The 15,499-nt window shown below is 51.5% G+C and overlaps 1 long non-coding RNA gene across 1 annotated transcript; it reads left to right on the top strand.

Annotated features, from left to right (window-relative positions):
- The first annotated feature begins 50 nt into the window (after positions 1 to 50).
- On the top strand, positions 51 to 8,721 carry LOC115092213. Its single transcript, XR_003856946.1, has 2 exons — positions 51 to 186; positions 7,866 to 8,721. It is a non-coding gene; the product is annotated as an uncharacterized LOC115092213 (long non-coding RNA).
- The last annotated feature ends 6,778 nt before the right edge of the window (positions 8,722 to 15,499 follow it).

Genomic DNA, 15,499 nt, shown 5'->3' on the forward strand with positions numbered 1-15,499 from the left:
GGACTTGTGCTCTGATGTTACAGTGATTGGCTGCTGCTGGGATGAAGCCTGTCCATATCCGGCACACCCTATACCTATATTGCAGCAGTAAGCCAATCAGAGCAGGATTCAAATAGTGAGCTGCAAGCCTTGTTGATGGATACTTCACGAGCACATTTTTATTGGCAGACCTCGAACAGCAGCCAGGTATCAGGAGGGGAGGAATTAGTATGTTGGGAGGGGGGAATGAATAAGAGTGTGGGGGCCAGAGATGTGCTCGGAGGGGGGTATGAATGAGAGAGAGTGTGGGGGCCAGAGATGTGCTCGGAGGGGGGTATGAATGAGAGAGAGTGTGGGGGCCAGAGATGTGCTCGGAGGGGGGAATGAATGAGAGAGAGTGTGGGGGCCAGAGATGTGCTCGGAGGGGGGAATGAATGAGAGAGAGTGTGGGGGCCAGAGATGTGCTCGGAGGGGGGTATGAATGAGAGAGCGTGTGGGGGCCAGAGATGTGCTCGGAGGGGGGTATGAATGAGAGAGCGTGTGGGGGCCAGAGATGTGCTCGGAGGGGGGAATGAATGAGAGAGAGTGTGGGGGCCAGAGATGTGCTCGGAGGGGGGAATGAATGAGAGAGAGTGTGGGGGCCAGAGATGTGCTCGGAGGGGGGTATGAATGAGAGAGAGTGTGGGGGCCAGAGATGTGCTCGGAGGGGGGTATGAATGAGAGAGAGTGTGGGGGGCCAGAGATGTGCTCGGAGGGGGGAATGAATGAGAGAGTGTGGGGGCCAGAGATGTGCTCGGAGGGGGGAATGAATGAGAGAGAGTGTGGGGGCCAGAGATGTGCTCGGAGGGGGGGAATGAATGAGAGAGTGTGGGGGCCAGAGATGTGCTCGGAGGGGGGAATGAATGAGAGAGAGTGTGGGGGGCCAGAGATGTGCTCGGAGGGGGGGAATGAATGAGAGAGAGTGTGGGGGCCAGAGATGTGCTCGGAGGGGAGAGGGGAATGAGTGAGTGTGTGGGGGCCAGGGATGTGCTCGGAGGGGGGGAATGAGTGTGAGGGGCTGGTATCTTTTATTTTCTAGGGTGTAGCAGATGGACTCAGGACCAATGGGTATAGTGAACTCCTGTTAGCAGTTGGAGACTGATCAGATTTCAATCTGACATCAGCCCCTAGTACATATACCCCTGCAGGAAGTGCAGCTCCTCAGTATTTTCCGTCTCCAAAGCAGTTAGGGACTATCTGCACGCTCTCTGAGTGTTAGAACCAAAATTCAAGGAAAAACCCAAATTTAAGAAGAAAAGTTTACCTGAAGACTAGCCCCGCTCTCCTGCGGTGATACTCTCGGGTCCCTCCCCCAGTTGAGATTCCCGAGGTGATTTCCGTGGTCCGTCAGAGGTGAGCCTCGGTCCGGTGGCCGAATCTCAGCAGGGACTTAGCCCCCGATTTTGGGCACGGCTGAGAGGCAGCGGGTGCATTCCTCGAGCGCGACGGTGAAGGTATTTGCCCTCTCCCCCCCCGCAACCAGAGACCGCCCGGGACGAAACCGGGAAGCGCCGAAGACAAGGTAAGGTAGAAATCTATGTAAACGGTCTCCGAGGATCGAAGAGGTGCACAGGCCGCCGATCGGAGCCAGTGCTGCCGGGTTGATCCGCCCTAGCAGGGCTAGGCCCCGGCTGTTCGAGGGTCTATCCACGTGGAGACCCTCCGAGGAGGTCGCCATATTGCCCGCATGCTCGCCGTCGCCATCTTGACCAGACTCGCCTCGCCGTTCAACTCGAGCGCACAAATTGAGCTAGGCGCACAAGTCCCTTGGGCGCATAAACTTAGGCGCACATAATACCTCGCGCGCATGGAACAAGGCGCATATCTGCGGCTAGGCGCACATCTCTGCGCATATCTGAGGCACACTGGAGCGCACAAGAGCTCACGCGGCCACAGTCATGGCACCTCCAGAGTCGGGCATAAAAGCGCAAGGCCTCTGCCAAGCATGCCACGTCAGAGCTGCACAGAGCGAGGAGGCCGACACCCTGTGCGCACAGTTGGAGGAGGCCCTGGGATATCCAGGCCAGGGTCGTTCCCAGCCAGGGCCCAATGCTAGATCTTCAGGGGGCACCCCAGACCTAGCAGGCCCCAGGGAGTCCACCCCACACTCGGGGGCTCCCAGAGAACCGGCGCCCCTCAACTTAGACCCAGCTTCGATATCCTGGGTGGAGCTGTTCAAGGGGATTCACGCCTTTTGTCAGGATGCAAACTGAACCCTGGGAGGTCCAGCCACAGGTGCCTCCGGAGGACCCTTATGCCCCAGGACCCTCGAGGCCTAGGCACAGGTCCACACCGTCCAGAAGTTCCGCCTACGGGGACACAGACCACTCTGAAGAGGAAATTGAGCCCCTGGAAGAAGGGGGAACTCCCCCCGGGGACAGAGCCACACCGAACCATGAGATGCTTCTTCACAAAGGATGAGCTCCTGGACCTAGTATCCCAATGTCTAACGGAACTCGCTATCCCGGGCCAAGGGCCCTCAGGGGAACCTAGAATGAACCCCCTGCTGGAGGGCCTTCGTCAGACGTCTCGCCATTTTCCTCTCTTACAGGCGGCACAACAGCTAATTGACCTAGAGTGGAATGCTCCAGAGTCCTCATTCAAAGGGGGTCGAGTACTGTCTGCCATGTATCCCCTGGACCCAGCGACCAAAGAACTCCTGGCGTGCCCTAGGGTGGACGCCATGGTCTGCGGGTCGCTAAGCGCACTACCATCCCAGTGGAGGTAGGAGTGGCGCTCAAGGACGCTCATGACCGGCGCCTAGAAGCCTTGCTAAAGCAGTCATTCGAGGTTGCAGCTCTGTCCCTTCAGATTGCGGCCTGCCTATCTCAAGCCAGGAACAGCACCCCGGGAGAGGACATGGAATCAACTCTGTCCTGTCTCACCGACGCGGCTTCCAATCTAGTGCGTACAACAGCCAGAGGAGTCTCGTCCACTGTGGCAGCCAGAAGACAGCTCTGGCTCCGAAATTGGTCGGCGGACGCCTCTTCCAAGACGAGTCTAACAAAGATGCCCTTCAAAGGATCCCTCCTCTTCGGCAGCGAACTAGAGAAACTGGCCAACAAATGGGGTGACTCCCCATTACCGTGCCTGCCGGAAGAGAAGACTAAGAGAAACCAGCGTCCCTTCCACAGATCCACCAGAGGCAGAAGCTCACAGCGCTTCAACCCTTTCAAAAGCAACTATCGAGCACCCCGCCCTACGGGCAGGAACCAGTCCTTTCGGAACAAGCACACCAAGAGAGGAACCAGCGCAGAGTCATAGCACTACTGGAAAGCCTAGGATGGGTGGTCAACATAAACAAAAGCTCCCTACAGCCCGCACAGTCACTGGAATACCTTGGAGTCCAATTCGACACCAAGGAAGACAAGGTCGGCCTTGGTGTCGCGAGGAGGTCAAAGCTGCGGGGCCGGCTTCAGACCTTGCTGAGCGTTCCTTGTCCCACAGCATGGGATTACCCGCAAGTCCTCGGACTGATGGCGTCCACGCTGGAAGTAGTGCCATGGGCGCGAGCACACGAGACCTCTACAGCGCTCACTTCTAACACTGTGGAGTCCATGGTCCCAGAACTACACCGTACGCCTTCCACTGCCGGGCAGCGTCCGGACCCAGCTACGGTGGTAGCTGCAGAACAGCCACCTGAGCTGGGGATCAAGCCTATCCTCCCCAACCTGGACCCTGCTCACCACAGATGCCAGCCTACACGGATGGGGAGCACACTGCGAAGAGCTGACCGCCCAAGGGCAGTGGAACGCAGAAGAGGCGGGATGGAACATCAACCACCCAGAAGCGCGGGCAGCCAGATTAGCCTGCCTGCGGTTTGCCCACAGACTTCGAGGCAAAGCGGTCAGAGTGATGTCTGACAACGCCACAACGGTGGCCTACATCAACCAACAGGGCGGAACCAGAAGCCAACAGGTGTCCCTAGAAATAGACCTCCTGATGGCGTGGGCGGAAGCAAATCTCCAGGAGATCTCGGCCGTCCACATTGCCGGGAAAGACAACATCGAGGCAGACTTCCTCAGCAGAGAAAGTCTAAACCCAGGAGAATGGAAACAGTCATCCACAGCCTTCCAAATGATAGTGAATCGGTGGGGGATCCCAAACATGGAACTTCTGGCAAGCAGATCCAACGCTCAAGTACCCAGATACTTCAGCTGCAGACAGGACCTGCAGTCCCAGGGGATCGATGCCCTGGTACAGCCCTGGCCTCCGGGGACCCTTCTATACGCTTTCCCCCACCGTGGCCCTTGCAGGGCGCAATCATTCACAAGATACAGGGGACTAGTTCTCCTGGTGGCCCCGGATTGGCCAAGAAGACCCTGGTACGCAGACATGAGAAGACTGCTGGCAGGGAACCCACTACCCCTGCTGCCGCACAGAGAACTGCTCCAATAAGGCCCGATCCTTCACGAGGACCCGACTCAATTCTCGCTTACGGTCTGGCCATTGAGAGGGCTCGACTGAGGAAGAGCGGATACTCGGGGGCAGTAATAGATACTCCGAGCATGCAAGTTCTCCACATCTCTAACGTACATAAGGATTTGGAGAGTCTTCAAGGCCTAGTGCGAAGACCACAACGTCAAGCCACGCCCCTCCAGAGTTCCCGTGATCCTGGAATTCTTACAGAATGGGCTACAGAAGGGTCTGTCCCTCAATTCCATCAAGGTACAGATAGCAGCATTGTCATGCTATGGCTCCAGGAGCGAGGGCAACAGCATAGCCTCGCACCCGGATGTATCACGCTTCTTGAAAGGAGTCAAACACATTCGCCCACCTCTAAGGTGGATGGTACCTCTGTGGAACCTCAACCTCCTCTTGGAGTTCCTAGCGGGATCCGCCTTCAGACCCCTCAGAGGCCTATCTCTCCGTCTGTTAACCTTAAAGACAGTGTTCTTGCTGGCCGTGTGTTCGGCCCGCCGCATCTCGGAGCTACAAGCACTGTCCTGCCGTGAACCGTTCTTCAGATTCACCCCGGGGTCCATCCAACTATGCACAGTTCCCTCCTTCCTCCCCAAAGTGGTCTCACACTTCCACCTCAACCAAACCATCGCACTACCAACGATGGACGGCGTGAAGAACTCGGGAAAAGACCGTAGCCTACGTCACCTCGACATCGGCAGACTCCTAGCCAGATATTTGGAAAGGTCGGAACCGGTACGAAAGACAGACCACCTTTTCGTCCTTCACAGCGGAAAGAGGCAAGGGGAAGCGGCCTCGCGGGCAACCATTGCCCGCTGGATCAAAGAAGTCATTAAGGTGGCCTACATAGAAGCAGGAAAACCACCACCTCTACAAGTCAAGGCCCATTCAACCAGAGCCCAGGCGGTGTCCTGGGCAGAGACTAGAATGCTGTCACCTGGGGACATCTGCAGAGCGGCAACGTGGTCCTCTATCCACACTTTCTCCAGATTTTACCGTCTGGACGTACAGACTCAGGAGGACACGGCATTTGCAAGGACAATTCTAAGTGGACCACGGGCAGCCTCCCACCCGATTCGGGAGTAGCTTTTATACATCCCATTGGTCCTGAGTCCATCTGCTAAACGCTAGGAAATGGAGAAATTACTTACCTGAATTTCGTTTTCCTTAGTGTAGACAGATGGACTCAGCATCCCACCCTGGGCTGCCCTGAGGCATTGTGCCAATGAGTTACGGGTAAGCCATGTCTTTATTTACCTAAGACGTCCACCCTGCCCGGTGTCGACGCTTTCCGGTTGAGTACACTGGCAGTCTCCAGCTATAGTAACCAATCAGTTCAAGTTAATCACGTTTAATCGAGTTTAAACGATCTAACAAGTTAGTTAAGTTAACCATAATATGAAGTTAATCAGTCAGTCACAAATATATCCACAACACTTTTCAAGGAAGAATACTGAGGAGCTGCACTTCCTGCAGGGGTATGTGTACTAGGGCAGTGATGGCTAACCTATGACAACCGTGTCAGAGGTGACACGCCGAGACTTTTTGCTGACACGCGCAGCGTTTCGTGGACTATCGGGAATTTTTTTTTTTTAATCGGCTGCGCCAACCCTTTAAAACTAGTTTTTTAGTATCCCCTCCACCCCCCCAATGCCCCCGGGCGCAGCGATAGGCAGGGCCGCGGCCCGAAGAAAAAGATCATGTTTAAACGTGCTGATGCTCCTCCTCCTTCCTGCCTGTGCGGCCCCGGAAGTAAATGTTGCCGGAGCCACATGGGCTGGAAGGAGGTGAAGCATCGGCACGTGCAGAAGAGGAGCAGCGCTTGCGTTTATGGGCAGCCGCGAATCCCAAATCGCAGCGGCCCGAGAAGAGGAAGAGGTCTGGTAGCAGGGCTGCCGCAGAGCCCATCCTGCGACGACCCGTGAAGAGGAGACCCAGAGGTGAGAGAGAGGCTGAGGGTCTGTAGAGAGCGGGTGTGTGTGTGTGTGTGTGTGTGTGCACGTGTATGAGTTGAGTTGAGAGATTGTGTGTGAAAGTGAGGACTTGAATGTTTGCAGAGACAGCATGTGGGAGTGAGAGAGAGCCTGTGTGTGTGTCAGACAGCATGTGCCAGTGAGAGCCTGTGTGTATGAATGATTGTATGAGAGAGAGCATGTGACAGTGAGAGCCTGTGTGTGTGTGTGAGAGAAGAGCATGTGAGAATGAGAACCTGTGTTTGAGGGAAGAAGATGGAGAGAAAAGAAACAGAAAAGACAATATAAAAGGAATTGGCAAAAAATAAAGGGAAGGTGGGAAAAAATAAAGGAAAGGTGGGGAAAAAAAAGCCTGTGACCAACCAATTAGAAAATGAAGATCAGACAGCAAAGGTAAAAAACAAAATAAATTACTTTTTAGTGATTGGCACATGTAATCTTTGGGAATGTGCAAGAATAGCACTTTCTCTGTGCGGATCTCACAATGTACGAGATCAGCTTGGAGAAAATGGAAGCCCACGGGGCCTGCACAGAGGAGGCAGCAGAATGGGCTTCAGTGTCAGTAGCAGTAATCGGCACCTCCCTAATAGCCATGTGGTAGCAGTGACAGTGGCAGCAGAGGAATGAGAGAGGCTCTGAGGTTGCTGGCAAAAGAGAGGGGGGTCTGCCTTTAGTGTGTGCATGTGAATGAATGGGACTCTGCATGGGGGTGTATGTGTATGAATGCATGGGTGCCTGCCTGGAGGATGGAGCGGGAGTGGTGTGAAAATGAATGGGAGCCTGCCTGGGGTTCATTGTGTGTGTGAGGGAACCAGTGAGTGTGAGAGCATGAGTGTGTATGAGAAAATCCAGGGGAGTGAGAGTTTGGGGGGAGGGGGAGAGAGTGTTTTTAATTGAAGATTTAGCCAATGAAGTTCAGCAAAAAAGTCACTAAGCAGGTAAGGTAAATAATTGTTTGCTTTATTAATAAATACAGAACATATTAAAATTATAACTTTTTGTTAATATTAGAGCTACAAATATCACAAAATTATGGATTTTTCTAGAAGTGACACCACCCGAGTTATGCTCTGTTTTTTTTTATGAATTTTGACACACTGAGCGCAAAAGGTTGGCCATCACTGTACTAGGGGCTGACGTCAGATTGAAATCTAATCCGTCTCCAGCTGCTAACAGGAGTACACTATACCCATTGGTCCTGAGTCCATCTGCTACACTAAGGAAAACAAAATTATCAGGTAAGTAATTTCTCCAATTTGTTCTACTCCATCTGATTTCATCTATTTTTTTATAAAATAAAAAACCCTTATTTTGACAAAAAGAAAGCTTGTCCATACCTGCTGACTACAGGTAAAAAAATGTGACATGGAAACTTGTAATGCTATTTTTATTTTTCTACACCACTTTGCTTTCCTCTAATTTTGCTTTTTTTTTTCTTTCATCTCCCTGTAGAAGATCACCTCTGTAAGAAAGCCAGTCTATACCTACTGTTTCTGTCCTTGGCTGCTACACTACTAAATAGTTTTGATCTACTATGGCTACAGTAAAGAACTGGGCTAAATACAGTAAAAAGTACTGCAAAACATGGAAAGAGGAACGTGAACTAAAAGCATGGATTCAGCCTGTTTTCAGCAATGAGAATAAGGCTACGTGCAAATTTTGTAAGTGTGACATTCGTGCACATCATGCAGACCTTCTGCAACATGCTAAAACAGAGAAACATGCAAAAAGCTAAGCTCCTTTGTCATCTATGCGACTCAGACATTGGTGTTTCAATTTCAGGTGTTTTGGGCTTTTTTTGGAAAAAAGTGCTTGTTCTTTCATGAGAACCTGGCAACCCTGCCTTCCAGCCTCGCGAACAACTGCCAGTGTCACAAACCACAACGCCACGGAAGCAGGGGAAGGAAGAGCGCTCCGCCCAAGTCATTGTAGATCGGAGAGACAGTAGAATATTTCTAGCCCTGCCAAGTTTGGCAGCCATTTTTATCTTGGGCAGAAAAGGTTGAACTATGAAAAATATGAACGGCAGGACAACGTCGCGATAGTCCAAGAGTGAAATCTTAACCCATCAACCTTCCTAAGTTTCCTCAATAGTAACATTTTGTAATATGTATTTGTTTGAGAATAGGTATTCTGGCCTGAGTTAACTACTTCACATTTGCAGTCGTTAGTGTTGGCCTTCTACTTTATCCATAATGAAATTACATTATTTTATTTTTATTTACAAGGTGAGATCTCTTTAAAAAAAAAAAAAAAGTAATAATTTGGCAAGAATAAGTTAATATCTGTAGTTTCCTGCATCCTGGAACGAAAGTACAGATAATGGCTCTTATGGTGCATGCCTGTTGCATCTTTGCAGATAGCAACAGCCATTAGGATTACCAACGCCCGTTTCTATGCTTAGAATTCCTTGTTTTTATTCGCTTCCCTTTCGTGTGTGCAGTTGGATTGGAAGATAGAAGCTGCCACTAACTGCGGCTGGGAACTTTACTTTTTTTTTAAAGAAAATTACCACTGCTAATTTCTCTGTCATTTCAGATACCATTATGCCCAAACGGAGCTTTCTTTTATTCCTCTTCCAATAAGCGTAAATTTAAAATTTCCAGAGCGAGACAGGCACAAACGTCAGCAAATAAAAATAATGGATTTTAAAACTGTAAGTAAGTAAACAGGAAAAACAATTAAATACTTCAGCTCTATATTAATGCCCTCGTCTGACAGTGGCTTCTGTAGAATAGCCTTCTGTTCTTCCTTTTCAAAGAAAGGAGCAGTAATACACTAGGGGGTATGATTAGCTTTTAAATATTTTTATGTATCCGATTATCTTTTTTGTTCAAGATTAGCTCGAAAAATGGAGAAAGTATTAACATTTTAATTTAATTTTACTTACAAAGCAAGTGTAATCTACACCTCAACTACTGTTTCATTTAAGAAACAAATGCTTTAAATAAACTATTTATACAACATGGAATCACGATCCATCTGATAATACTGTGCCTAATGAATTCTTGTGGTTTAATGCATTCAAAGATTCTGCAAAATGACAGTAAAGTTAATTAAATTTTGAGAGCCATCGTCAAAGTCATTCCTCTGTGTCAGTGTTGTAATAGATAGGTAAACTTTGAGTCTATCTTTAGCAACTTTCTCCTTAGGGGCACCACTGCATATTGTAAAATATTACATTCATTTTTTTCTCAGACTTTGAAAGTTGGACTCATTGTTTTTGACCTGTTCATTTTTGCTTCTTGGAGACATATGGATCCAGAGCCAGACTAGCCCCAGAAGCTGTCCTTCACAACTAGCCAAGATTTTTTTTTCCCCTATTTTATATTCTCAACCCCTTTATTCCAGTTATTGCCACACAACAGGAGGGAGATGCAAAAGAAGTAATGGTCCAAACAAGAGACAGGGGGACCTGTTTGAGAACTGTAATTCAGTATGTTGAGTGCTGGAGCAGCCGTTCCCTGTACGTACCAGGATCAGTCCAGACGGTGGGTTATGTCCCCCATCCAGCAGATGGAGTCAGAACAGACTTCAAGGAATGTCACCCTATAGGCGAGTACACCCTCTGCAGGAGCTCAGTATCTTTCTGACTCCAGCAGATGCGAGTTGGGGGAACCAGTGGCTTCCCCAGGATAGCAGGGAATTAGTTTTTTTGCTTCTTTCTTCTGTCTTTAGTTTCTTTAAGTTGGATCAAGTTTTACAAAAAAAAAAAGTTTGCCAATTTTTGGGGAGGCATGGCTTTGGCTAGTCTGTTCTCTCTCCCTCTCTCGTTCTCCTTTCTGCTCTGACCGGGGGTAAGTTCGGAGTTTATTTTTGTGTGTATTTTCCTTTCAGGTTTATTTTGGACTAGCGCTGGTGCCCCGTGGAAGCCAGTGGTGCCAGCCTCTCCACGTGTCTCCTCCACCCCGTGACGAGTTTTCCCCGGGGCCACTGCTGCAGGGAGGGAGGATTCCCCTGAGCCTGTGGGGCGTTCCTTGGCGGGTAGCGCGGCCGATCAGGCCCCCCGCGGCACTTTTCATTTTCCTCCAGGGCCCCCCCCCCCCCCCCCCACAGCATTTTTTGCTATTTTCCCGGCGATCTTCATGCCGCGGCCGTCCCGGTGCTCTGCCTGCGGCGAGCCGGGGTCCCACATTGTGTGGGAGGGGATCTGCGCTAGATGCCTCCTCAGGGGGGAAGGCACCTCGCAGCCCCTCAGTACCTTTTCTTTTTTGTCTGCTCGGCCCGGGCCGGCCACTTCACCACCTATGGCGGGAACGGCGGCCATTTTGAGCTCGCAGCATGCTGCCGGCTCACTTTCAGCGCAGGACGGAGTTCAGAGCGGCTTCCCCACTGATTTTATCACCGGAGGAGGGCTTGCCGGGGCCCACGGAGGGCGCCTTTTCAGTGCCCCCACCCCCCGGCCATGCCCAGATTGTCGCCCGAATTTATACTTAATGCACAGTGCATACTTGCAGGGCTTGTCAGCTCCGGTGGGGGGGCTGCCTCCGGGCCCCCCTCCGGCCAAAACACCTCGGCTACAGCCCACTACGCAGGGCCCTCCTGATCCGGTAGGTTCAGCATTAGGGGTCTCCCAAGTACCTGCCCGGGTACGTCCTGTCCCGGGAGGAACGGGTGCAGCTTCATCCCCGGGGGTGGACCCCTCGGGCAGTGGCGTAGCCACGGGTGGGCCTGGGTGGGCAGCTGCCCACCCAATTTAGACCCAGGCCCACCCAACTGACACCAGAACTGCAAGGCTGTCGCGGGGATCCCATCCCCGCGACAGTGAAGAGGAGAACCCATGCTTGGCGCGCCATCACTGCTCACGTGGGGAAGCGGTCCTGCAACCATATGGCCGACCGATCTTCCTGTTTGCGGTGGGAGGGGGGGAGCGGAAGCACCGCGCACAGCTTCCGCTTCCTCCCCCCAAAGCAGGAAGATCAGCTGGTCTCTCCTATCTTCGGGCCGTATGGCCGACCGATCTTCCTGTTTGGGGGGGGGGGAGGAGAGCGGAAGCGCCGCGCACAGTTTCCGCCCCCCCCCCCCCAGCAGGAAGATCGGTCGGCCGTATGGCTCGAAGATATCAGGAGAGGCCAGCTGATCTTCCTGCTCTGGGGGAAGGAAGCGGAAACTGTGCACGGCGCTTCCGCTCTCCTCCCCCCCCCCCCCCAAACAGGAAGATCGGTCGGCCATATGGCCCGAAGATAGCAGGAGGCAAGTGGCAGCAGGAGAGGCCAGCTGATCTTCCTGCTCTGGGGGGAGGAAGCGGAAACTGTGCACAGGCTTGAATGTGTATGTGAGGATGAGAATGGGAGCCTTGTGTGTATGTGGGTGAAAATCGGACCCTGGGTGTGTATGGGAGTGAGAATGGAGTCTTGAATGTGTGTGGGTGATAATGGAAGCTTGAATATGTGGGTGAGGATGGAAGCTTGAATGTGTGTATATATGGGTGAGAATGGGAGCCTGGGTTTGTGTGTGTGTGTGAGAAGGGAAGCTTGAATATGTGGGTAAGAATGGGTGCTTGAAAGTGTGTATGTGTGGGTGAGAATGGGACCTTAAATGTGTGTATGTGTGGGTGAGAATGGGTTTGTGTGTGTGGATGAGAATGGGTGCCTGGATGTGCGTCTGTGTGTGCATAAGAATATAAGCCTGGGGAGGGGTGAGAAAGTGAGAGCTTGTATGTGTGTCTGCAGAGAATGTGAGCTGGGGGGGGGGAGAGCATATGAGAGTGAGAGCCTGAGTGTGTGAGGGAGTCTGTGAGAGAAAGCATTTATGTATATATGTGTGTGTGTGTGTGTGGAAGGGAAGAAGACAGTAGTAGAAAAGACACTGAAGAGGAATTAGGAAATGAGCGACAAGGGAAAAAATGGGAAAGAGAGACCAGGACCAACTGATTAGAAAAATACAAAGATCAGACAACAAAGGTAAAAAAAATATATATATATAGAGAGAGAGAGATGTTAGCAATTTAAATATGTCATCTTTGGGAATGTGCATTCTTATATTTTTGTATTTTGCTCTTTCTTAAGTATTCCACTGTTCAGACATTTTAGTTTCTCAGGCTTTCTATTTTGGCTTTATCTACATGTTTCTGTTTCAAATTTATAGTCTCTTATTTCTATATTAGGTAAGGGTCGGTCTCAGTTTTGCCTGTTTGTGACAGAAATGAGTATTTCTAGCATATAGTTTCTCTGTAGTAGTAGTCCAGCCTGTTCTGTTATTCCCGTAGGTGATGTATTAATGTTCTAGGGCCTGGTGTAGTATTTGCATTGCTGCTTTTTCATAAGGTTGCTGTTTGAATCCTGAGAGTCAGTGCTGTGATTGTTTGGCAAGGTTCCAGATGCCTCTTTCTTTGCAAGAGTTTGTTACTTCACAAAATAGCAGTGGAGGGTTATTTTTTGCTGAGATTACACCAGAATTTGAATTTTTTTTTTCATGTTACTTGTAATGTGAATTGCCCTAGCTTTGCGCTGCACCTGTTCTGATTAATTATATTTTATTGTATTTATGAAGATTTCTGGGTGTCTGCAAAGATGGTTCATGAAAGAATACATTAATTTTTGTTTTATTATATGATTGGATTTGATTGTTTTCTATACTTGAAATAACTGAAAAATTATTTTAAAGTTTCATACATGACACATAATGGCTGTTGCAAACTACTTAGAAAGCCAGTCTAGGGTGCAGTATATGGCATTATTTATCAGTAAGAAAACAACTAGTAGACCTGCATGCCTTGTGCCCACCCAAAAAATCAATTCTGGCTACGCCACTGCCCCCGGGTACACCGGACCTTGCGGTACCGGACGCACAGTCTGAGGGAGATGATCCTCGAGCGCTCCATATTTTTCAGAGAGAAGAGTTGGATGATCTCATACCCCAGATTCTCCTGGAGCTAGATCTCGATCCGCCGCCGGACCCACCAGCACCCGTTGCTCCTGCGGTCACTACGTCATCCAAGAAAGGGGACCTGGTGCTCGCCGCCCTTAGGCCGAGGTCCAAAGCCTTCCCAACGCACGACTCGTTCTTGCAGCTCCTGACCAGGGAGTGGGACACCCCCGAAGCTTCTTTAAAGGTCAGTCAAGCCATGGAGAAGCTGTATCCACTTCCTGAGGATTTTCTGGAGCTCATCAAGGTCCCAAAGGTGGACTCTGCCGTGTCAGCGGTCACTAAGCGGACGACTATTCCGGTCACGGGCGGAGCGGCGTTGAGCGACACTCAGGATCACAAACTGGAAATTTGTCAAACAAGTTTGAGGTCTCCGCCTTGGGCAAGCAAGCGGTCATGTGCAGCAAGCTCGCGCAACGGGCCAGTCTCCGCTGGGTACAGCAGCTTCTCACTTCTCAGGACCTGCCGCCCGAAGAGTCCGTCCAAGCGGATCGGTTGGCATCTGCCATAGCATACGGGGCAGATGCTCTGTACGATCTCTTCAGAGTCCTGGCAAGATCCATGGTCTCCGTGGTAGCGGCCCGCTGGCTCCGGAACTGGGCGGCAGATGCCTCCTCAAAGTCAAGCTTAGGCTCTCTGCCCTTTCGGGGCAAATTCCTGTTCAGAGAGGATCTGGATCAGATCATCAAGTTCCTGGGGGAAAATGCGGTCCACCGCCTGCCTGAGGATAGACAGCGTCCATCACGGTACTTTGCTTCTTCTCTGACAAGGGCCAGAGCGCAGCGGCGCTATAGGAGTTACGCAGGCTTAGCCTCGGACACCCTCCACCAGGTCCCAGTCCTGGCCGCAGTCCTTTCGTGGGCGTAGGCCCACGCGCGATGGTTCGGGACAGGGGAACCCTCCCAATGATGCCAGTTTCGCCCACTCCTCAATCCCCAGGATTGGAGGTCGCCTGGGGGATTTCTACGAGGAGTGGGTGCGTATCACCGCAGTGGGTCTTGGACACCATAACGAATGGCTACGCTTTGGATTTTGTCCACCTTCCGAGGGACAGGTTCCTCTTCTCCCCCTGCGGGTCGGACTGCAAGAGGGCAGCGGTACAGCAAACTCTGGACCGGTTGCAGAAGTTAGGAGCCATTTCACCAGTGCCCTTCGGTGAGGTGGGCTTGGGCCATTATTCCATCTATTTCGTCGTACCCAAAAAGGACTGTTCTTTTCGGCCCATCCTGGATCTAAAGGAGGTCAACAAGTCTCTGCGGGTCCTCCGGTTCCGCATGGAGACACTACGCTCCATGATCGCAGCAGTTCATCAGGGGGAGTTCCTTGCCTCTCTAGATCTGTCTGAGGCGTACCTGCCCATTCCCATACTCCCAGCTCACCAGCGCTTTCTCCGCTTCAAGATCCTGGACCAACACTTTCAGTTCAAGGCGCTACCTTTCGGGTTGGCGACCGCTCCTCGCACCATCACCAAGATCATGGTAGTAGTAGCTGCGACCCTACGGAGGGAGGGCATCCTTGTTCACTCCTATATGGACGATTGGTTGATTCGTGCGAAGTCCTTCATTCACGGCCAGTCCTCAGTAGCCAGGGTCATCCAGGTCCACCGCTCTCTGGTCTGGGTGGTGAACTTTGCCAAGAGCTCCCTCATGCCCTCAACGCTTGGATTTCTTGGGGGCGAGCTTCGACACCCGCCAGGGCAAGGTCTTCTTACGTCCGGACAAGGCTCAATCCTTGCGAGATCACATACGACTGTTTTCTGCATTGCCAGAACTCACCTCCTGGAACTATCTTCGGCTACTGGGGCTGATGGCCTCCACCATCAATCTTGTGCCCTGGGCCTTTGCACATCTGCGTCCTCTACAGGCGGCGCTTCTTTCCCGTTGGAAACCAGTCTCCTGGATTATCAGATGATACTCCCCCTACCGCAGGCTGCCAGGGACAGTCTCAGCTGGTGGTTGAATCCTTCGCACCTGGATCGGGGTGTCTCCCTAGTGGTGCCCGATTGGGTGGTGGTGACCACCGATGCCAGCGTCGGTTGGGGAGCCGTCTGCGACTGAAGAGCCACGCAGGGGACGTGGTCTGCAGTAGAAGCAAAGTGGCCGATCAACCGCCTGGAAACCAGAGCGGTACGTCTGGCGCTCCAACATTTCCTTCCGCTGGTACAGAACAGAGAGGTCAGGATTCTCTCGGACAACGCCACCACTGTGGCATACATCAAC

Source organism: Rhinatrema bivittatum, chromosome 5 (assembly GCF_901001135.1).
Source record: "Rhinatrema bivittatum chromosome 5, aRhiBiv1.1, whole genome shotgun sequence".
Lineage (NCBI taxonomy): Eukaryota > Metazoa > Chordata > Amphibia > Gymnophiona > Rhinatrematidae > Rhinatrema > Rhinatrema bivittatum.